The following is a 23,110-nucleotide window of genomic DNA, read 5'->3' as shown; positions in this document are numbered from 1 at the left end:
TAAAGGTGTGCGCAACCACCACCCAGCCCTAAAATTATTATTCTTACCATACATGTATGATGTTGTTTAGAGAATACTGAGCTAAATTTATAATTTAAGTTATATATACATACAAGAGTCAGGCATAAGATGGAATGAAATATGACACATGCTACAATACGGATTGGCCATGAAAATATAATGGGAAGTAAAATAAGCCACAAACAAAAGGATGAATAGTATTACTGAACTCCACTTATGTGTAGTATCTAGAATAAGAAAATTCCATAAAGATAAGAAGTGAGACTGGAAAGGGAAATAGAAAGTTACTGTTTGATGGTTAGAGAACTTATTTTAGATGATGCATATTTTCAAGAAGCAGTGCTCATACCACAAAAATTTTAATATATTTAATGCCACCAAATGATATACTTTAAAATGGTTAAGATGGTTAAGGTTTTGTGTTCTGTATAGTAACAAAATTTAAACTTAACATAATTAACATACGTAGCTGGCAGGATAGTTCTAGTGGACAAGGCCATTCTAGACACCATGCCCAGACTCCACAGCAAGGTGGCCATGGAGAAGATCAAATATCAACTTACATCTTCAGAACGGAAGATACACACATGCTGCTGGTAAATGAGCTTATGGTTTGTAAGTATCTCTAATGAACACTAGACGAGTTAACCCCACGGAGAAAGGACTGGTAAACTAGTATTCTACCATTAAGCTTAAACATTTTCTACTTCTTAAGAATGGATCTAAAGAACAACAGAATATTTTGTGCAATTTGGCCCACAAGTGCTCTTTAACAAGCATCTTCAGAATACCCTTAACAATATAGGTTTTTGCTGAGGGTACTTCTATGTATAAATGACATATAATTCTACCAAAGTAATATGGTCCACAGAAAAGTAACTGCTGAGCCATCTCTTCAGTCCTCATTCCATTTTTAAACTGATGTTTTATCTTCTTCTTGAGTCTGAAAGACTTTTATATAATATGGGTAAGTCTTTCTCAACTAAGAGATTTGCAAACACTATCTGCCAGTTTGTGACTTACCTTTTATGTCACAAATATCTTTCAAAGAGCAGTTAGACTTTGGGAGAAGTTCAACTTATCTTTTTTAAAGTTTTTTTTTTTAATTTATGTTCAAAGAGATGCAAGATTCTCTTTTAATAGCTGGATGGTCCTGAATAAGTGACCACTGTAGGAAGGTCACTTATTCTGACATGAGGAAGCCTATGTCGTTTGTGTGCAGATGGAAGCTACAAGCAGGCACATGTTCTACTAGTATTTCCAGATCAGAAGACAATGGTTTGAACAGACACAGCAGGAGCAAGAACCCTGGCTGAACTTTCTGAAGACACATCCAACAGAGCTACCTTCAAAAGGCTATCTTTGTTTTCTTTTTCTTTTTTCTTTTAAGACAGGGTGTCACTCTGAAGCCCAGGTTAGACTGGGAACTCAGGACAATCCTCCTCCCTCAGCCTCCCAAGTGGTGGAATTGAAACTAGAATTTTTAAGGCAAAAGTCAACAGAAAAAGTTGGCCATACCCAATATGCAAATTGAGAATAATGATGAAAAGCAGAAAGATTTATTTCTTAATGTGGCCAAAGAGAAAAGAAACGCATACAAGGTCCACTTACCAAGATCATCTTTGGAGAACTGGCATGAGTTTGGCTTAAAAGGAGAATTGAGACAAAGAACAAGAAATCTTGGTTGGTCACTGCCTTAGCTGCAAGAGGGTCTGTAAGTTGTTAGTGTTAAACTCTGTTACCACCTGAGAAGACAGACCTGACTCCTAGAAAGTGAAAACTTTAGCTCCATTCACACTCTTGGAAGAATGGCCTGGGGAAAGGTTGAGCCCCCAGGATGTGCTTTTCCCAGAATCAAAAATGATTTAACAGAATGATTTGTGCTTTATGCTCTGAAGATGAAATGACTTAGGTAGCGTCAATCAAGAATCTGAGCCAAAGAGAAAAACAGACAGACACAAAATTAAGACAGAGATGAAGGCTTTCATCGTGCTTTTTAGTTTCCTTTAGTAAAATCTGTCAGTCCCAGTTTCAGGGTTACAGGCATGACACACCATATCTGCCCACCCCTTTCTCTTATTTGTGTTTTGTTGCTGTTTTGGTGAGTATTTTAAGGTAGCATATCTAAAAATCCTTTGCTAAATGTAAAAATCACAAAAACTTTCTTCTGGTAGTTTAATCCTTCTTTAGCTAATTTTTATCTATTATGTAAGACATATAAGGTATCAGTTACTCTTTTTGCTTTTACTATTTGCTCCAAAGTTGTATTGCATTTACTGGTGTTGATCCTATGCATGGCTCTCGCCTCAGTGGGAATACAAGACTGTTTATTCTGAGCCAAATATGAGTGCATGGTCTGGGGACACAGATCTAAATTTTCCTGAATAACAAGTTTCAGTAAAGATGTAAGTACATAAATCTTTATGGTCAGAGAATAAAGTTTTAAGTCAAAGCATTTACTAAATATGCTGCTAGGGACATCAGACAGGTAGACCACAGCTGAAGGAGCAGAACAAACTCCATTTTGAGGAAGAACTCCATTTTAGACAGGACCTAAGTAAGGGGGGTTAACGGAACTCAGCAAAATCATAAACATTCCCAAGAAACTGTACCAGCCCTGGTCAAAGTGACCCACCAGGGTGTCCAAACAACATCTGCTTGCTCCAAACGTCCTTGGAGGTGTCTGATTAGCTGCTGCTCTGAAATTCCTTTATCCTGAAAGTCACTGTTTTAAAATTTCCCCCAACGAATCCAAAAGTTCTACGCTTTTCCCCAATCCCAAACACCAAGGCTTGTGCCACCCAGCTTGCAGTTTCTCCCTTTAGAATGTGCTACACCCTGAAGCCATGGGGCCATTCTCCCCGACCCTCTGTGTCAGAGTGCTGGAGCCCCCTAACTTGTAATCAACGAACACCAGTGGTCTTGACTGGGTTCTGTGTGAGGCAGGGGCAACACAGCCAGAGGATAACGTTTTCCTATGGTGTTCTCTAATGACAATAATTAGCTTTGGGGATAATAGAAGCAAGGAATCTGGTAACTCAGTAGGAGTATTAGGAAAGCTATAGAAGGTGGGTGCTTAAAGAAAATAAAGTTCTGCTTTTACATCTTCAACATTCCAACTCGACAAACATGAAGTCCCCATTGATCTACCTTATAGTCTTCAAGGGTAGATTTCAGTTTACACCTTTTCTGTTTTATTTTTCTGGACATGTCTATTTAGTCTGGGATTAAAAATAAGAGGATAAAGAAACAGAAAGTCAAAAAACCAACCAAGTCACTAAAATACAGGGTAAATTCAACAAGTGAAAGAACTCAACAGCTAACAGCTGGGTGGGGGTATGGTGATGAGTGCTAGATAAAACGAGAAAAAAAAAACAGACACAAAACACAGCCTGGGGAGGGAAACCACAAGCAGCCACAAGACACAAAAGTAACACATTCAGTTCAGGAAGACTGGAGCAGGAAGAAATCCCCATAGACTTTGTATTAGTGGCACACACTATTTGCTTGTGGTTTTTAGTAGGAAGTCTGAGAACACTAAAGGCGTGTACCACTATTGCCTGGTTTCTATGGCAAACTAGTGTGGCTACTGGGATTATAGGTGTGTGTCACCACTGCCTGTAAGGCTAACCAGTGGGGCTGTTTTACTCTCTGATCTTCAGGCAAGCTTTATTTATTAAAATACAAATGAAATAGCACTACAAAGTATCTTCTTCACTTGTTCAACACCTTATTTTTTGAGACAGGATCTTTCACTGAACAGAATTCAACAACTGCTAGACTGGTTGGCCAGCAAGCCTAGCAATCCATTCTCACTTCCCCTTTAAGACTAGAGGCACATGCCACTGCATCAGGCTTTTCGCATGTGCTAGGAATCCAACTCAGGTGCTTGTACTTGCGCAAGCACCTTACCAACTGTGCCACCTCTCCAGCCAGAAAATATGAAAATAAATAAATAAATAAAACTCTTAATTTGCTGGGTAGAGTACTTGCTTCAGTGCACAAGATCCTAGGATTTAATTCCCAGCAACGTTCCCCCCAAAACAAAACAAAACCAAACCTCTTACTTTTCATATTCCTGTAGGAAAATTAAATATACCTGACACCGATACTACAGCAGCATTATATAATAAACACAAATTACCATGTCAGAAAGTTGAGATTTTCATTTTTTTTAATTTTTTTTATTGCGAAAAGAAGAAAAAAAACATAACCAAAAAACAAGTTTCCACCTCCTCCCAGCCTCCCATTTCCCTTCCCCTCCTCCCACCCCTCTCCCCCTCCTCCCACCCCTCTCCCCCTCCCCCCAATCCTCTCCCCCCCCCCCCTCTCCAGTCCACAGAGCAGTCCGGGCTCCCCGCCCTGTGGCAAGTCCTAGGTCCTCCCCCCTCCGTCCATATCTAGGAAGGTGAACATCCAAACTGGCTAGGCTCCCACAAAGCCAGCACATTAAGTAGGATCAAAACCCCCTGCCATTGTCCTTGGCGTCTCATCAGCCCTCATTGTTCGCCATGTTCAGAGAGTCCGGTTCTATCCCATGCTTTCTCGGTCACAGTCCAGCTGGCCTTGGTGAGCTCCCCGTAGATCAGCTCCACTGTCTCAGTGGGTGGATGCACGCCTCGTGGTCCCGAATTCTTTGCATTTTTATTATTATCTTTGATGCACAAAATTAAGTCTCAGCTTCCATAAGCTTGTTCCCTCATTGGATAAAAACACTATTAATAATTTGATTCAATTAATTACTATAGAGAATAAACAAATTAGAAGCATTCTAAACATCTACACTAGAGATAAAGAAAAATTACAACTTGTTCTCTAAGATCTGTTTACAAACTGAAGAAATGCCATCTGAGAAAATTGGTAAAGGTAGTATTAAAAATATTTTAAAACCTGAAAAAAATTGCAATCGAAAACTTTACTGTAGTCCAAACTCAAGAGAGCATCCAGTTCAAACTCAGCAGAGATGATAATATTTACTTGATCTCAATGACACAATAATGGTATCCCATGAGGGTCAGAAGTCAATTCAGCTCATTGTTCAAGCGACTGAATATGACATGGGCTTAACTGTTGCTCAGAAAACTGGTTTCATCATCTCAAAAACTTTTTGGCTAACATACTGTGAGTTAAAAACAATAAACCAAAAGCACTAACAACCCCAATTGCTTTCCCAAGTTATTCAATAGACTTGGCACCCAATGACTAATTCTAAAAATTGATTCTCTCATCACAGGGTTCAGATTTATTAGCAGTGAAAATATTCAAACCCCAAAGGTGTAAACAAGACTTGAAGTATAATGGTGGTATTATTGTGGTAAGTGCACATCATTCATAAACAAGATTCATTTCCACTCAGACCATAAGGCCTACAAACAGGGTCACCTTATTCCTTTATGGAACACAAAATATGTATGTACGCTTATTGAATACCATTAAGTTATTCGAAGAGTAGTGAACCTTCATTTCTCAACTGATGATGCAGTAAAATAAACAGCAGAGAGAAAAAATATGTAAACTATCTCTTCCATCTTTTCATTCTATAGAATTATGATAACAGAAGTCCAGAGCCTCAATACAGACAACCCACATGAGCACCACAGAGCTGAGCTATCCTAGCTACAAGGAAGGAGTAACTGCCACATCTTGTTTACAGGCTCCCCAGAGCCAAGACATTGTTGATTAAAAGCAAGACTAAAAGCTTTCCTAGAGATAAATCAAAGTGAGCCATTTAAAGTGTTAGCAGACTAATACTCAGCTAAAGACAGATGATCTATTAACAATCATTCCAGTCTAGACTTTAGAACTGTACAAGAAATACTAGTCAAAATGCTGTAAGCCAAATGCCTAGTTTCAACTATTTCCTGAACTTTTCAAAACCTTAGAAAGAATAAGGGTATTTAATCTTCTCCCTCTATTAGAATACCCCCTTCCCCATTTCCTCCTCTACCTGCTCTGACAATTCATCTCCCCCTGTAGCAGGTATGTGCTGCCAAGGAGCTTGCCTGTTTTCTCTACTTTTACTGCTCCCTTATAACCTCTCTCAGCTCCTTCCTGAAATGTCCTCGAGGATTCCACCCAGGAGCTGCTTGCTATGTCCCACAGCTTCTCTGCATGCTCTTGGGCTGCCCCCTCAGATGTGCTTGCAGTTCCCTCTGGATGTTTCCTTTCCTGTCCTCCCTTTGGAGCTGCTTGCACGGCCACTTCCTTAAGCCCTCCTAAGTCCTCCCTCGGGAAGTGTTCCTATACTTTGTGACCCTGTCCCTCTCATCTCCATCTCTTTGTCCTCCTGAGCTTGTGATCCTCTCCTTGCCTCTTCCCACTAAGAACTGTCTGCTAAATACTGCAGCTTCCTAAGTCCCCTGTCTCTCAGATTCCCTCATGGGAGTCTCTCAGCTTCTCTACACCCTTGTGGCCTCTACAATACTAGAACCCTCCCTCAGGTAGAGTTTCTGGTTGTTCCTCTTTCCTCCTTGTCTACATTGTTCTCTGTCTACTGGAGCTTTTTGGAACCCTTGCTATGGCGGAGTTTGTTTTGAAACCCTTCCTCCTTTTCTCCTCTAACTCAGAGACTTCATCAAAGCATTGCTCTGTCTTACTGCAAACAGACTGGCCTCAGTACAGCTCAAAGGCCAAAATGGGCACACTCAATTTCTAAATTCTCTCATATGGTAACAACCTCTGCCACTGCACAAAAATGATCCCAAAATCTCTTAGATCTAAACTTTTTCTGTTCTACACTCCCAACAGGCTCTTATCCCTATGATTTTTCCATACTGTGTTCTCATGAAATCTTCTAAGAATATTATTTATTCAAAGACATTCTTTGCCTCAGGATTTATAAGTTCTTTAAGTGTGGTTTTAAAAAAAATCTATACCTTAGTGTTTTAGTTAGGATTTCTCTTGCTGTAAAGAGACACCATGACATGGCACCTCTTGTAGAGGAAGACATTTAATGGGGTGGCTTACAGGTTCACTGTCAACATGGCTTACAAGAAGCATGCTCACAGGGTGGAAGACATGATGCTGGAAGGAGCTGAGAGCTCTACACCTGCATCAGCAAGCAGCAGGAAGAGACAGTGATAACGGGCGTGGCCTGAACATCTAGAAACTTAAAGCAGACCCCAGTAACAAGGCCACACCCCATTTACATTCAAACCAGCACACCTAGGTAATCTTAATGTGCTACAGAATAGTATATGTAATTCAACTCGTGTGTGTGTGTGTGTGTGTGTGTGTGTGTGTGTGTGTGATGATATGTATATCCTGGATTCAACTTTGGTTTAAAAAAATAGATCTACAAGCCGGGCGGTGGTGGCACTTGGGAGGCAGAAGAAGGCAAATCTCTGTGAGTTCAAGGCCAGACTGGTCTATGGAGCTACTTCCAGGACAGGTTCCAAAGCTACAGAGAAACCCTGTCTCGGAACCCAGCCCCCCCCCAAAAAAGAAAGAAGAAATAGATCTACTAGGAAAACAGATGTTTTTAAATAGCAACCATGTAACTTGCCTCCACCTTAGCTGATGACCTCATTAGAATGGAAACCATGTGAGTGGCAGCCATCTTTACTAAGGTTAAGAGGTACATGCCATTTAACTTCACCACAGTCTTGGCTAAGATGACCATGGGATATAAAGCAACTAAAGCAACAATTATAAAACTTCTTAGTCCTACTGAGTCCTCTGCTTGATGATTAGTAGCTCCTCTTTTTTAGACTAAGAAGACAATAGGTTTCCAAAAATTTTTGAATTAGGATGAATTTTTATGACTAAATATAATCAATATTTATAAATTCCTAAGGTATTATGATCTACTCAAATTTTAAAAAACTAACTTAGAAAAGTATGTCTAACTACTTATGCCTTTGCCAGTTGTGTTCAACACCAGACTTCTAGAAATTTTAAATAAAAAACAATGTATGTTTGATAAATAATACATATTTGATAATTAAGGTTTATTTAAATTAAAATTAACTGACTTAAAATGCCTAACCTCTTTGTCTTTGCTAACTTTGTTAAGCTTTAACTATTCGGATAACCTGAGTCACACAAAACACTGCTATTCTGTAATGATACACTATAAAAGGATCAGAAAAGGTTACCAGTCTCTCTGTGGACTGTATTTATGGTCTAACAAAGTTCCCACTTTCTCTGTAGTCTATATTTATGGCGTTTTATTTTGATATTAAAGAATCTCCAATTAAATCATCAACTCAATTTTAATGAATAAATTTATCAAAGATAAAGCTGTAAAATTCAAATCTTATAATGGCTACTAACTTCTTGTAAACTGCTAAAGATAATTAAGATATGCAAATTAATAGTCAGCCACCTCATAACGGATGAAATTCCTTAATGTTCTCAGAACTATGCTTATAGTCATGCTAAGTTCAAACATAATCCATTTATAATGACAAGCTTTATTCTGTCTCCTATATGTGTTTGCAAGGGTAAGTCTAAACCTCATAACTAAAATCAAAATTTGTTTAAAATCGGGTACACTTAACAGATTATGGTACAGTTTCAGATTTCTACTGAATATGGCATTTAAATTTTTTTAGTGAAAAAGAGCTTAAAATTTATAGTGAAAAAAGATTTCCATGATAGATGGAAACACCATATCCTACTGGCAAACCTAAGGCCTCCAAAGACTATGGGGCACAGATATTCTATCCGGATTGTAGTAACACTAACCAATGAGCTAAACTACAACATGCCTTGCCTGCCACTTGGTACCTATCCAAACTGTGGACAAACAGGACACTTTGGGGTTGACTGCCCTACTCTACCTAAGCCAAGGCAGGTCAATTTTCCCAAGTTCCTCCTCCACAGGAACCTTTTGAGACCTTCTCGGTCTGACAGTCAAAGCTCAATGCTGTCCTATAGGACAGCTGAAAACCTATAACCACTAACCCCAGAGAAGCCATCCAGATCACAAGGGCCCAGGGTAGGCGTCCAGATAGTGATAAGTCTGTTATTCTAATTGATATGTAGCCCATTTGAATTATACTTCCTGCTATAATGTATCCTCATATCTCTGATGATAATAATGGCTAATTAGCTTTATGTTAACAACAGCAAGGGAACCAGCTCCCAACCAAGGCCACAGATCCCTGTTCAGTTCATTCTATACTTAAAGCAGGCCAAGCTTTTCTAGAGCTGTTAGGCCTCCAACTGAAAAAGGCAGAAACAGTTTACCCGACTGTCAGACTTCACTCTGAAATAGAGAAACTCACAAAACAGTTTTTTAAATGTTTCAGATTTCTTTCCCCTCTTTATGCTAAGACTTCAAAAGGTCAGAGTTTTAACATTAATTAACGGAGTTCTGATAAGCTATTGACCTAGCTCTGGTAAGCACTGACTACTATTATCGTAGTCACAAGCCCAGAATTTTGAATTTCTTATGGTTGTCTTCTATGCATAAACATAAAAGTGCTTCCCAATTATGCTAAAACATCTGCCTAATCTATAGATCCAGCTCTAAGAAAGGAGTATTTATATTAACCCAGTATCACTTTTGGATTCCCAAGCTTTTACTATGACTCAAAGAGGTGAGTCTATTCCCTTTTCTACCATATGGATTTCAGGACAGATTACAAACAATAGTAATGCTTACATATCTAAAATTCCTATCTCTTTTTGTAGTCTTAAAAAAATTAAGGGTCAGGGAGTCAACTCAGATCCACCTACCTCTCACATGTCAAAGGTACTCCAGATTAAGTATTCCTGTTAATCTACAGCCTAAATTTCCCCACCTGTCTATTCACAAAGGTGAAATCTTTTTCTCCCCTGATCTTTGAATTCCCCTATTGTAACTATCAGGACCATTGTCCAGGAAGTTTAAACTGCACAACCAAGATTAAAAAAAATATTATTCCCTAAATTCCTTAACCTTACATTTCCCTACAAAATCTGTCCCAGTAAGTTTCACATCAACTGCAAACTGCTCCAGGCTGCCTCCAATGTGCTAGTAACGGGTGGTCCAGCATTCCAAACTGCTCCAAAGGCCTGCACTCCTCTCTTCCAATCCTCTGACCATCATTCCAGTCTTCCTGTGTCCTGACAAAGATACGCCAATTTCAGCAGAAATGATTTAGAGGCAATATATTTTTAATTTAATTTATTTTTTTGTAAATAGGGAAGGTACCATAACAGACTTGTGGAAGTCAGGAGACAACTGGAGAACTCAGTTCTCTCCTCCCACCATGTGGTTTTAAGGACTGAACTCATATCTTCAAGCTTGGTGACAAGCTCTTTTTAATGCTAGAGACATCTTGCTGTCTGTAGGTCTTATCTTTGGTTTTGTTGTTTGTAGCTCTCACTATGTAGCTCTGCCTGTGCTGGGACTTACTATATGGATCAGGTGGGCCTTGGACTGACAAGGCTCTGCCTGCTTCTGGGGTTAAAGGTGGTTCCAGGTATGATTAAATTAGAAATGTACTATAAACAGAAAAAGTCTCCTTGAAGAAAAACTGTCAGAGGTACTGTTCTCCTGCATGGCCTTTCAGAGATCTGAAAAGAATTGGAATGAACCGATGCTCAAGGTGACTGCACGTTTGGAAACTGTATCTTTTCTTCTCTGCTTTTTTCAATTTAATAAAGCTTACTATAAGCATGCCTTTGATAAGCATAAATTATGTTTCCATAATTGTCATAATTTAATAATGCAGTGAAACATGTCATGATAGGACTGAGGATACGCGTAGACTACCTGTACTAACATAGCAGCCTGTAAAATTCAAGTCACTCACACTACACCTGATCCTGGATTCTACCATCTACAAATATCAAGTATAATTAAAGTACGGAGTACTTTTAATGACCTCCAGATCCGATGGTAAGGGCAGCCCAAAATAATGCATGAGGAAGTGTTTTTGAAAGTCCTGGGCAAAGGAATCAGTATCCGCTGACAACTATAGCTCATCGCTCGTCCACCAAGTTCAAAGAGTGGCAGTTGAGGCTAGTTCTCTCACCCAGAGTTCAAAAGAGCCTGTTAATAGTTATTTTTACAAAAAAAATAAATTCTGTATCTTTATATCCCCAGCAAATCAAGTGGGGGAACAGGCTGGGTGTCTCTCCTGCTTTCTCTCTCATACACTCACAAACAAAATCACATTCTCTAAGTATATAAAAAAAAAAACACATTCTTCAGTCGGACAGTGGTGGCGCACGCCTTTAAACCCAGCATTCTGGAGGCAGAGGCAGGCAGATCTCTGTGACTTAAGAGAACAAGCCTGGTCTACATGAGCTAGTTCCGGGATAGTTAAGGCTACACAGAGAAACCCTGTCTCCAAAATGAAATAAAATAGAAAGAGAGAGAGAGAGAGAGAGAGAGAGAGAGAGAGAGAGGGGAAAAGAAAAATTCTTCTGTAGAATGGATTTTGTTTATAGACATTTTGTTGTTTGTTTGTTGTTTATTATTCCCTGGCAATTCCATAGATGTATATAATGATTCTGGTCACTTTCAACCCCAATTACCTTCTCTTCCACATCTTCCACTGAAACCTTTCACCAAATGAGCCGCCCGACATTTTTGTTTTGCTTTACATGCCAGCCTGAAACTCTCTGTGTAGCCCAGGCTGAAATCAAGCCTAGGATTCCAGCCTCAGTTTGAGTGGCCAGTGTCAGGTCCTAAAGAAGCTCAGGTCAAATGGGTACTAACTTAACTCAAGCTGGCCTCCAAGGCTCCTTACCTGTGATTCCTCTCTGCTGTTCTCACCCCTACCCGCTACCCTAAACCTCTACACAGTCCAGGGCCTTCGCTTTCCTTACAACACCTTCTGATTCCTTTATAACATGCCACTTTGGTCATGTGTCCATCTGGCCCTCTGCTCTTACCTACTACCTCTTGTAGCTCTCTCTCTCCTCTCTCTCTTGTTCTCCCTCTTTCTCCTCTCATGGTCTGGTGCAGGAGGTCCTTCTGTATTTGTGTTGCTTTCATTGGTTAAATAAAGAAACTGCCTTGGCCTTTTGATAGGGCAGAACTTAGACAGGCGTGGAAAAGAGAACAGGATGCTGGGAAGAAGGGCAGTGTGGCAGACACCATGAAGTTCCTGTCTGAGACTGACACTGGTTAGAATCTTTCCCAGTAAGCCACAACCTCATGGCATTACACGGATTGGTAGAAATGGGTTAGATCAGGGTGTGAGAGTTAGCCAATAATAGGCTAGAGATAATGGGCCAGGCAGTAATTTAATTGATAAAATGTCTTTGTAATTATTTCGGGTGTAAGCTAACCGGGCAGGACAGAACAAGGAGCCCACTTCTCCTCTAACAACGGTCCAGTTCAGTACACACTCTTCCAAAAACCTCTGGCTGTTCTCTCCCTCATATCTACAATAAAAAACCTTCTCCTCAACCATACCTAGAAGTAGTCATGTCCTCATTTTCAATCACCCAGATCAAAATGGGTATTTTTATTTGCCATTTGTTACTGCAAATGCGGGTAAGGTTAGAAATCTGTAAGGCAGAGGTTTTAGGGTCGTAAAAGATATTATAGGGGGGAGGTTGGACTGATAGTTTTAGGTCTATTCCCCAAGGACAAGAGCATGAGAAAGGCGAGACTCAATGGCTATGTATCCACGAACGTCTTTGGAGAGAGCGAGAGTCAAAAGATAGGTCAAGTGCTCCAAGGCCAGCTGGCCTAGGTCTGAAAAAGCATGGGATAAATCCGGACTAGCTGAACATAGCGGACAATGAGGAATACTGAGAATTCAAGAACAATTGCAGTGGGTTTTTGATCCTACTGCACGTACTGGCTTTGTGGGAGCCTAGGCAGTTTGAATGCTCACCTTACGAGACCTGGATAGAGGTGGGCAGTCCTTGGGCTTCCCACAGGTCAGGGAACCCTGATTGCTCTTCGAGCAGATGAGGGGGGGGGACTTGATCGGGGGAGGGGGAGGGAAATGGGAAGCGGTTGTGGGGACGAGGCAGAAATCCTTAATAAATAAATAAATTTTTAAAAAAATTAAAAAAAATAAAAAAAAAAGATAGGTCAAGGCCTCCCTAAGACTCAGCTCAGAGAGTGGGGACCAGAGGCCACTCTGAGCAGCCAAGGAACTACACTCCAGGAATGAGACAAGGACTACTTGTCTTCTTCAAGAAACAAGAAGCCAGATCTCAGTTCTCAGCTGTGGGGAATAACCAGAGATGAAAGTCAGTGAAAGTAATGGAATAGGCACAGGGAGCTGGAAAATGGTCTCAGTCCAGGGTCCCCGGGCCCTCAGCAAGCCCACTGCTGGCAGAAGCGAATATGGAGAGAGCCTGGCCCAGTCACCCAAAATGTTATCATTTATAAACAGGTGGGTTCTGAGGCTGGTGCCACAAGGGGCGGAGGTCCCACGAGGGGCAGTGGCGGGTCCCCTTTGTGGGTGGAAGACTGCAGTGGGTGAGAGATAGACAAATATGTCATACAGAGAGAGCTGGGGTACCGAGTTTTCTTAGTGGGTTATGGAGGGGGAACGAAAGAGAAGGGGTGTAAGGGGAAGGGGGTGAAGAGAGAGAGGTAGAAGCTGTCTCTTCAGAAGAAGGACACAGAGAGAGTACAGGCTGAGAGTAGGTGGCAGGCAGCTGGAAAGGGGAAGCGGGGAGTGGGCAGGGCTTGTCTCTTAAATGACAGACCAGGCCAGCAGATGTTAACACTGAGTCTTACAGAAAAAGGCACATTTTACAGAGGCTCATACAGGCAAACCCATCATGCTTTTGTATTTCTCTTCTGGTCCAATCAGAGGCAAGCAGAGATCCTGACATATATCCTGCCTACAGACCTCCCACCTACGTGCTTGAGCACATCTGGGTCAAACAAAATTGTTTAGGGGAGTGAAAACACGTGGCTTGTTCCTCACATGAACCACCCCCGACCCTGCCCAGGAATTTATCAGACCTTGGGAAAGTGGAACCTACAGGTTAACTTTGCCCTCACACTAGCTTTTTGAGCTTTACTCCCTAATCCAGAGGAACAGCAGCCTTTTTGCTCACCAACAAGATCTACAGATTTACAAAAAAAAAAAAAGGGTTGAATTGGTGTTTTGGCGACTGTGGAACTTAGGCCATGCACATATTCCTGCAGTTCTGGTTGTAAGTGGGGGTGCTAAAGGATAGGCTCAGAGCTTTGACTCTCCAGGGACTGCAGCAGACCAGCTGACTCAGGGAACCCTAGTGTCACTGGCTTGCGTGGAATGGGATGTTTGGTTACCTAGAAAATTTACGGTATGGCACTTCTAGATGCATTTTAAAAATGTCTTGATGCATTGTCCATATTTTAGTGTATGGCCTATTTCCTACCTTCAGCAAGGGCTTAAGGACTTGCCTGAAGCAATCTTCAGTTCCTCTAAGTTAGGGGTTCTCAATTTGTGGGTTGTGACTCCTTTGGGTTGAATGGCCCCCAAGGGGTTGCCTTTGACCATTGGAAAATACAGATATTTACATTGTGATTTATAACAGTAGCAAAATTAAAGTCATGAAGTAGAAAAGAAAATTTTATGCTTGGGGTTACAGAAATATGAGGATCTGTACTAAAAGGGTCGCAGCATTAGGAAGGTTGAGAACTAAATGAAAATGAAATTTTGTTATTTGTGTCTGAAATGTTAAAAGCATTAAGTAAGTTGGGTTCTTGTAACTGTATGTAAAACTTAAAGGTACTCATTGGAAAGATAGGTCCAGAACTGTCTTTCACAGGGGACTGGGTGATTCTCACACACACACACACACACACACACGCACACACGCACACGCACACGCACACACACGCACGGCCAGGTACAAGCTGGGTGCCTGTGGGAAATGGGGCACAAACAGGACAATAACGGGATCAGTTATTTTCAGAGACTTGGCTCTGCAGGAGTGTGGGTCAGGATTAGAACAGTGGAAGATAATGCTGAGTTATAAACTACAGAGGCTCCCACCAGTATGGATGCACACAGATGAGAATTGTTTATTTTCAATGACAATTCAAGACTGTTAGCTATGTAGATTATGAAACTCTCTGAGATGAAAATGAATGAACTCTAAATAATAGTGGGAATATACTGTATAAGTTAGAAAACAGGGTAAGATAATCTTATGGTTCTATACAAAAAGAATGTTTTAGTTGAACAATCAGACACGTGTTATCCTTTGGTCCCCCCAACCCCATGGATTCTTTGTTGTCCCAGAGTATTGAACTCCAGGCTTGATGCAATTCTCAGTCTCTATTTCTTTGACGCGGTACAACTATGTGAGTATTGTTTTGATGCAATTCTCCGTCTCTATTTCTTTGTCGCGGTACAACTATGTGAACATTGTTTTGATGCAATTCTCCTCTCTATTTCTTTGTCGCGGTACAACTATGTGAACACTGTTTTGCAAATAACACCTAAAGTGGGAGCTCTCTAATTCCTATCAGCAAACAGGCAAATTAAAAAGTTTCTAACCAGTCATGCTCCACACTGCCAGTGTTCCACCAGGATCGCATGCCCATTCGCTCTTTCTTTCCCTGGGAAGCCCCATCCCCACTCTCCTATAAATGCTCCTTTCTTGCTTCTATTTGTCTCTGCCACCACTACAGCTGCTGGCCCCACAGTAATCAGCAAGACTAAGAGCGTGGCCGCAGGCACCGGGCAATTTTCCTGTCTACTTCATGTAGCCTTTATGTCTCTCTTGTTATTTTTATCTGTTTCCCGCCACAGCTCTGAAAAAGTGGTTCTTCCGTACAACACATGACTGCCACCATCCTGACTAAGGGCAGGTGACCAAGTCCTGCTATCTTGACTAATGGCAGGTTAGATAACCAAATCACCATCTTTACTGAGGTATTCCATGCCTAGCCTTGCAGTTTACTTATGTTTTTCTCTCTAAATTCCTTTACTGACTCTGTTTGCTACATGTGTGTTTTGCACAGTGGCATGCTTTTGGCAGGGGCCACCAAAGCATCCACTTCACCCAACTCCTGTGTGTGTGCATGCATGTGACTTTTGAGTTAACTTTATATATAAACATAAATTAGCTTTAACTCTGTGTGTATATATGTATAAAACTTAAATTCAACTGTGTGTAAATGTATGTATACTTACCGTTAAATGGTTTGAACAGTCTGTTCATTGTGTCTCATTCCAGACTAAGAAAGGAATAATCTCACATTTCAAATCGGTATGTACTTTTAAATCTCTTACAAAAATACTATATATGTGATCCAACCCTTCTTTAAAACATATTAAACTGTTTTCCACTATTTCCAGTTCTACCCTTAAGCTTCTATTGTAAACAGTTATTTCTTCTTTGTCTTTCATAAGATTAAATCTTACCTGTTAAGTTAAAAACCAGTACAGTGAAGCTTGGACTCAATTCTCCAAGCAGATTCTATGCTGTAGTATCTATACCTGATAAACAGCCCTCAAATGCTCAGAGATCTGGGGAATATGGCATTTAAATGCTTAATTATTAAAAAGACTTTTCATAAAGGAGAGACAGGTTGGCTCCTAGCAGCAACACTCTATTTTCTCCAAAGAAGACAGTAGACAAGTGGGCACAGAACAGTGTCCATCCACAATTCGCTTCATCAAGTGAAAGCACTAACCACTAGGAAAAACTGCCTTTCATTTAAACTGAAGATCTCCAGACGTGAACAAAGAATCAAATGAAATCAACTTGTCTAGCTGCTCAGGCCAAGATAGTCTTGTCTGTAATGGTCTGCTCTATCCCTTTAAGAAACAAGCTACACCCACTCCCTCCCCCATCTGCCAAGGCAAGATGATCTTTAGCTTCCAGCCTGAGTCCCTCTGTCCCCTCCTCTCTCCCAGAGGCAGCTTCTGTCTCTCCCTTCTCCCCTTCCTCCCCCCCCATTTCTCTCTGTCTTTCTCTCTCTCTGTTCTTCTCCCCTTCTCTCCTTTCCCCTCCATAACCCACTAAATAAATATCCAACCTCACTCTGCATGGTGTGCCTATCTGTCTGTCTCTTCCCTGCCACGTGGCTCCCTGACTCATGGCATGCCCATCCATCTGTCTCTCCTCGTGGGACTTGCTGCCCAGTCGAGGTCTCTCACCCACCACACAACTCCCTGCCCGGGACTGGCTGCTCTCGGGACCCACAGCCCGCTGCCTGCCGCCATTTCTGGGACCTGTGGCATGGTCTCAGGACCCACTGCCCACTGCCACCACTCAAGGACCTGCAGCAGTTTACTTAAACCATAACATTGTCTTCCTACAGATTTCCTAACCCACAGGATCTTCTGGAGCCTGGCAGGCCCTGCTTCTAACAGCAGAAGACAAATACTGTCCTAATGTCCATGGAGGACGCTGAGAAGCGGATCTAGGTATCCAATACGGTAAGTCCTCCATCATTTTTAACCAATAACTCAAGTAAAATTTTATCCTTCTCAAAGATCTCTGATACTGTTTGACAGCTGATTTTTTTCAGTTTAAAACGACAGCCTCAAAAAACAAATTTCAGTACAACTTCTTAACATGTTCTAAATAAAAAGTGTTTAAAGATATACAAATGCTTGTTATTAAGGTGTGTATCTACACATTATAAAGGTGTGAGGACAAATACAAGTGATCAACTTTCTCTCTCACTGCCTTTCATACTCACACTGTCATTCTGACATAAATAACCCAGCTCTGTTTGTCTCTCACCTGCCACGGTCTCCCACCCACCAAGGGGGCTTGCCGAAGCCTGGGGTGACCTGCCTCTGCCCCTCACTGGACTAGCCTCAGGTCACCACCTTATAAATGATAACACCCAGATGGACCTGGCCAGAATCCATCATCCTGGCCAGTATGTAATTAATGTTTGCTTCAAATCTGGTTTAAAAAAAAATCATGGTACTGGTCTCTCAGATTTCTCACGTCATCAGGAAAACATGCTGATTCAATGATTCTAAACCATCTTATTTTTTCAAACTCATTTTTCAAACATTTTTAAGAACAGGGGTTTTTTTATATAAAACAGTGCCCATTTTAAAGCAATTCTCACATAATAACATCTATAAGTGTGATCTAGCCCACATCCATCAGTCTATACCCTATAATGTAAGACCCAGCCATCCCAAGAAAGACCACAAACTGAGACTACCCAGGAACAGACCATCCAAAGTAAATTCCTAACATTCCAACCACTGAAGATAGGATCACCTGCCATCACATACCCATCACTTTTCACTAGAACACCCCTAGACAAATGTCAGCCAATCAGGGGTCCTGAACCTTAGAAACCCCTCACCCCCACCCTTTGCTACTATAAGAACCCAACCCTAATTGAGTTCAGGGCTCTCCTATCACTCCAATATATCCTGAGAGTCTGAGTTTGCAAACTTGTGTAAGAATAAAGGCTCTTTGCTTTTACATACTGGCCTCAGTCTCCTAGTTGGTTTTGGAGAACTCCATGATCTGGGCATAACAATAGCAGTACAGATATTTTTATTTTTATTCTGGTAATTAATAAATCAAAACCAATGCTGAACCACACTCTGCTAGACATGGGGACAATGAAGAAGTCTCAGGCTATGTCTGAGAGATTTCCAAGTCCATGGAGGTGAAAAACAGAGATTAAATGTCAGAAACACTGTGGTCAGTGCAAGAACAAACTGGTAGAAACCACAGGGGAGCCAGGAAAGCCTTCTCCCTGAGGTTGAGAAGTGAGATTAGTCACAGAGGGACCAGACAAACAAAAGAAAAAAAGCAGAGCAGGCAGTGGTGAGCCAGATGCAAACCTGCAAAGCTAGAGAGATGAGCCTATACGTGTCCTCCTGAGACAAGACAATGGACTTTCAGTCCGTGTTGACGCAGCAGCAAATCTGGCAAATTCAAAACTCAAGATCCTTTAAAATTTTTCTCTCAATGGGCTAAATGTAAAAAATACAAAAAGTTACAAAGAAAATTGTATATAGCTCACAGCCAGCAGGAAGCAGTATAGAGAGGTCTGCACCCACATTCCCAAGAGAAAATGGGGTGTGGGTGGTCTTTGGTTATTTTGTAGGTTATGGTTATTTGTTATAATTTAAGGGAAAATAGGATTTTAAAAAAACTATTATTCCAGATATTTTGCCTTGGCATGAATTTTGGTATATGGATGTAGTAATATTTCATTTGTGTTTTAATAAATAAAGCTTGCCTGAAGGTCAGATAGTAAAACAGCCCCACTGATCAGCTTTATAGACCAGGCAGTGGTGACACATCGTTTTGTGGTGGTGGTGGTGGTGGTGGTGGTGGTGGTGGTAGTCGTCTTTTTTCAAGACAGGGTTTCTCTGTGGCTTTGGAGCTTGTCCTGGAACTAGCTCTTGTAGACCAGGCTGGCTTCCAACTCACAGAGATCCGCCTGCCTCTGCCTCCCAAGCACTGGGATTAAAGGTGTGCACCACCACTGCCCAGCCGGTGACACACACCTTTAATCTCAGTAGCCACACTAGTTTGCCATAGAAACAGGACAGTGGTGAAACATGCTTTTAATCCCAGTCCTAGAGAGGACACAGTCTCATTCTGAAGATTCCTGGAGGCAGGATTACCATTTTCAGGCTGAGGTAGAGGCAATAGCTAGTGGCTGGCTGTTTTGCTTTTCTGACCTTCAGGTTGAACCCCAGTATCTGTCTCTGGGATTATATTAATCCTGCTACATATGGATACAAACTCAAAGTGAATTTTGCTACACTGTATCTATGTTTTTGCTCCTGTTTAAAGGACTTTTGTATATGGGCTGGAGAGAAGGCTCAGTGGTTAAGAGCACTGCCTGCTCTTCTTAAAGTTCCTGAGTTCAATTCCCAGCAACCACATGTTGACTCACGACCATCTGTAATGAAATCTGGTGCCCTCTTCTGGCCTGCAGAACACTGTATATACAATAAATAAGTCTTTTAAGAAAGAAAAGGACTTTTTTATATCGATACAAATTTAAGGTCATTTTTGTTAAGACAGACAGTTTCTACTATTGTTTAAATGATTTTTGTATATTGATATCAATTAAGGTTATTTTTGTTACACAATATTGTATATATGTTTCTGCTCTTATTTACCTAGGCAATTTATTTAAAAAATGTAAGGTAAAATTTTAGTGTTTGAAAGCTATTATGATGAATTATTTAAGGTAATCAAGAAACAGGTCACGGGCTGGAGGGATGGCTCAGCGGTTAAGAGTATTGCCTGCTCTTCCAAAGGTCCTGAGTTCAATTCCCAGCAACCACATGGTGGCTCACAACCATCGGTAATGAGGTGCCCTCTTCTGGCCTTCAGGCATCACACACAGAAAGAATATTCTATACATAATAAATAAATATTTGAAAAAAAAAGAAACAGGTCAGTAGTCATCTATAACAATCAAATTTGTAGATATGCTAGGTATGCTTTACAGATCATATGAAGATATATCTTAGACAGATGGTCTTCAAGCCTTTCAAACACCTACAGAATATGGTGTTTGTATTTAAAATGCTTTGTTAATTTAGGGCTTTTCATGGCAATGAGACATCTTCTCCTGGCAGCACCAATTTACTTCAGAGATGACATTGAAGAAACTCCTTAGGGAGTTTGCTATCAATGTGGCAAGGCTAGCCATTTGGGCAAGAAGCTGTTCTTGTCTGTACACGCAGGACCCACAGAAAAGTGACCCCTGATCCTTGCCAGAACAAGACGAGAATCCGGTCCTTCAGAGTTCCTGCTTCCCAGAAGAAACTGTCAGATATTCTTCAGGACACAGACAGAACAGTCTTTCAAATTTCCTGCTTCAGATACTATGGGCCTGTAGGCTTAAGATGGATGCCCCAACATTGCAAAGGAACTCTGGGTAACTGTCCAAGCAGTCAGATATATCTGTCATTTCTAGAGTTGTTTGCAATGCACTTTTGTTTACCTAAATAATATTATAACCTTCTGGTGCCTTTGATAGAGTTGAAAACTAGATAGCATAGTTGCAGTTTTCCTTAGATATGATAGAAAGTAAGTTAGGTAAAAAATTATAGGGTTACTAAAATATAATAGATTATGGAGTTTAAATTTACCTGACACAAATGAACTGCAAATCAGTACATTGTGAATGTAATCTTTACTTGATAATTGTTCTTACTGTATACAGTCTTACTATGTTAAAGTAAAAACTTTACATTTTTGTTTAGAAAGAAAAAGAGGGGAAATATTGGGACTATTATTTTAAGGTGTGTTACTCTTGTTTATGCTATGGAACATTTGTTTAATGATGTAAATATGTGTTGCTTTTGTTTCTGCTACATTTGTTAACTCTATAAAGCTGTGGTTCTTTGCCTGTCTTAAACACCTGATGGTCTAATAAAGTGCTGAATGGCCAAGAGCAAGGCAGGAGCAAGGACACAGGGATAGCAGGCAGAGAGGATAAATAGAAGGGGAACTGACGAAGAGGAGAAGACATCAGGGGCCAGCCATCAAGCCACCCAGCCAATCAAGGAGTAAGAGTGAAAATAAAATATACAGAACTAGGAAAATGAAAAAGTCCAGAGGCAAAAGGTAGTATGGATAGTTTAAGTTAAGGAAAACTGGCAAGAAACAAGCCAAGTTAAGGTCAGGCATTCACAACTAAGAATAATCCTCTGCACGATTTATTTAGGAGCTGAGTGGCAGCCCCCCAACCCCCAAAAAGTAAAATAAACAAATAAATAGATAGATAAATAAATAAGTAGATAAATAAATAGTAAAGAATAAAGAATAAAAACAACCAACAACTACCCAGTGATTTGTTCTCCTCACTGTGCCTGCACCTGGTTCCTATCTCCCTGCCTTCCAACATGGGCAAGAATTTCCAGAACAGGTCCATTGGCTCAGTCCAGGAATGGGGCATGGCCAGGAATTGACTTCAGCAAAGCTGGCCACTTTGTATCAAGCCTTGTGATAGCTAGATCAACTATTATTCTGGACATGGTAATGAAGGCCTGTATGTACTCCCGTAACTCCCAAGGCCCTAAGCATGAGTTCAAGGTAAGCCTGATATATAGCAACATCCTGTCTCCAAGGCAAGAAGAACTGTGTGTATGTATGATGGGGGCGGGGGCACGAAGTGACCAGACAGAGACAGAGTAAGTTAGGGGGTACTTACTGCATTAGTACTATCCTTAACAGTAGTCTGCAAGGGATTCGAACCTGACTGAGTCTTACAATCATCCCCAGGAAATGAGACACAGAATATCATCTTTGAGTCACTAAGGTCTTCTGGCATACTGGTAATTTTGACTTCTTCCTGATCAAACAAAGTAGGGAGGAAGATCTCTACATATTATTTACAGACAGAGGAAATTACAGCATTGTCAAATAATAGCAGCAGGAATCATTCTGCTGCAAAGACACTATTTTAAAAGTGGAGAATGTGAATAAACAGCTTTTTCTCTGAAAAATATCTAGTACTTAATACATACCAACATTATGTCAAAAATGTTAATAACATCTGAGAATTAAATAGTACAAACTAATACAGAAAACCCCACAAGAAATCAGGAAGATTAACACCCTCAACTATTATCAAACCCTAATTTGTGAAAATCAGCTGTTTTTCCCTTTTCATAATCTTATTGATATTCATTTTGAATGAATATCAACTTTTTAAAACTATAAAAGGCTGGGCAGTGGTGGCACACACCTTTCATCCCAGCACTCAGGAGGCAGAGGCAGGCGGATCTGAGTGCTGGAATGAAAGGTGCGTACCACCAGTTCAAGGTTGAATTTTTAAGACGTCTTGTTAGTATTCAGGCTTCTGTACTGGCCTGCCCTTGGGGTTCTGAACGGATACATCCTCAGCTGCAGCTACTAAGAGCACCTCCTGTGCACATTCACTATGCCCACCTCCCGTCTCTTCCTCTATCTGTTCCTTCCTCTCGCTCTTTCTGCTTCTTTGCCTGTCTCTCTGTCTCTCTCCCCTTCTCTTTCTCCCCCCCCCACTCAGTCTTTCTCTTCTCTTCTGCTGTTCCTGTCACCAGAGGTCAGTCTCCTCCCCTTCTCTCTTTGTATGTTCCCTTTCCCCTAGTAAAAACCCCTCCATGTGAACTCCATCGCATGGCATCGGTCTTTGTCTCCCTTGTGCTGCTTTTTTAACTTAGAGCACCCCTCCATCAGTAATGTAAGCAGAGTTCTACACCAGTTTACTGAGCTTTGCAGTTTTGGAAATTTTGGA

The 23,110-nt window shown here is 41.0% G+C and overlaps 1 protein-coding gene across 6 annotated transcripts in view; it reads right to left on the bottom strand.

Moving 5' to 3' along the window:
* Positions 1–23,110, bottom strand: part of Srpk2 (SRSF protein kinase 2) — a 190,666-nt gene that overhangs the window by 133,494 nt on the left and 34,062 nt on the right. Inside the window, exon 1 of one of the 6 annotated variants that reach the window (XM_041668652.1) lies at positions 1,633–1,655. The exons of the other annotated variants lie outside the window; for them this stretch is intronic. The gene's annotated coding sequence lies outside the window, so the exon portion shown is untranslated. Of the gene's footprint in view, positions 1–1,632; positions 1,656–23,110 lie in introns of those variants that run through there. 6 annotated transcript variants of the gene reach the window in all.

The sequence above is a fragment of the Microtus oregoni genome, unplaced genomic scaffold (genome assembly GCF_018167655.1).
Source record: "Microtus oregoni isolate MIOR12 unplaced genomic scaffold, Mior012 000018F_ref0000195, whole genome shotgun sequence".
NCBI lineage: Eukaryota > Metazoa > Chordata > Mammalia > Rodentia > Cricetidae > Microtus > Microtus oregoni.
This window is presented reverse-complemented; position numbering and strand designations above follow the sequence as displayed.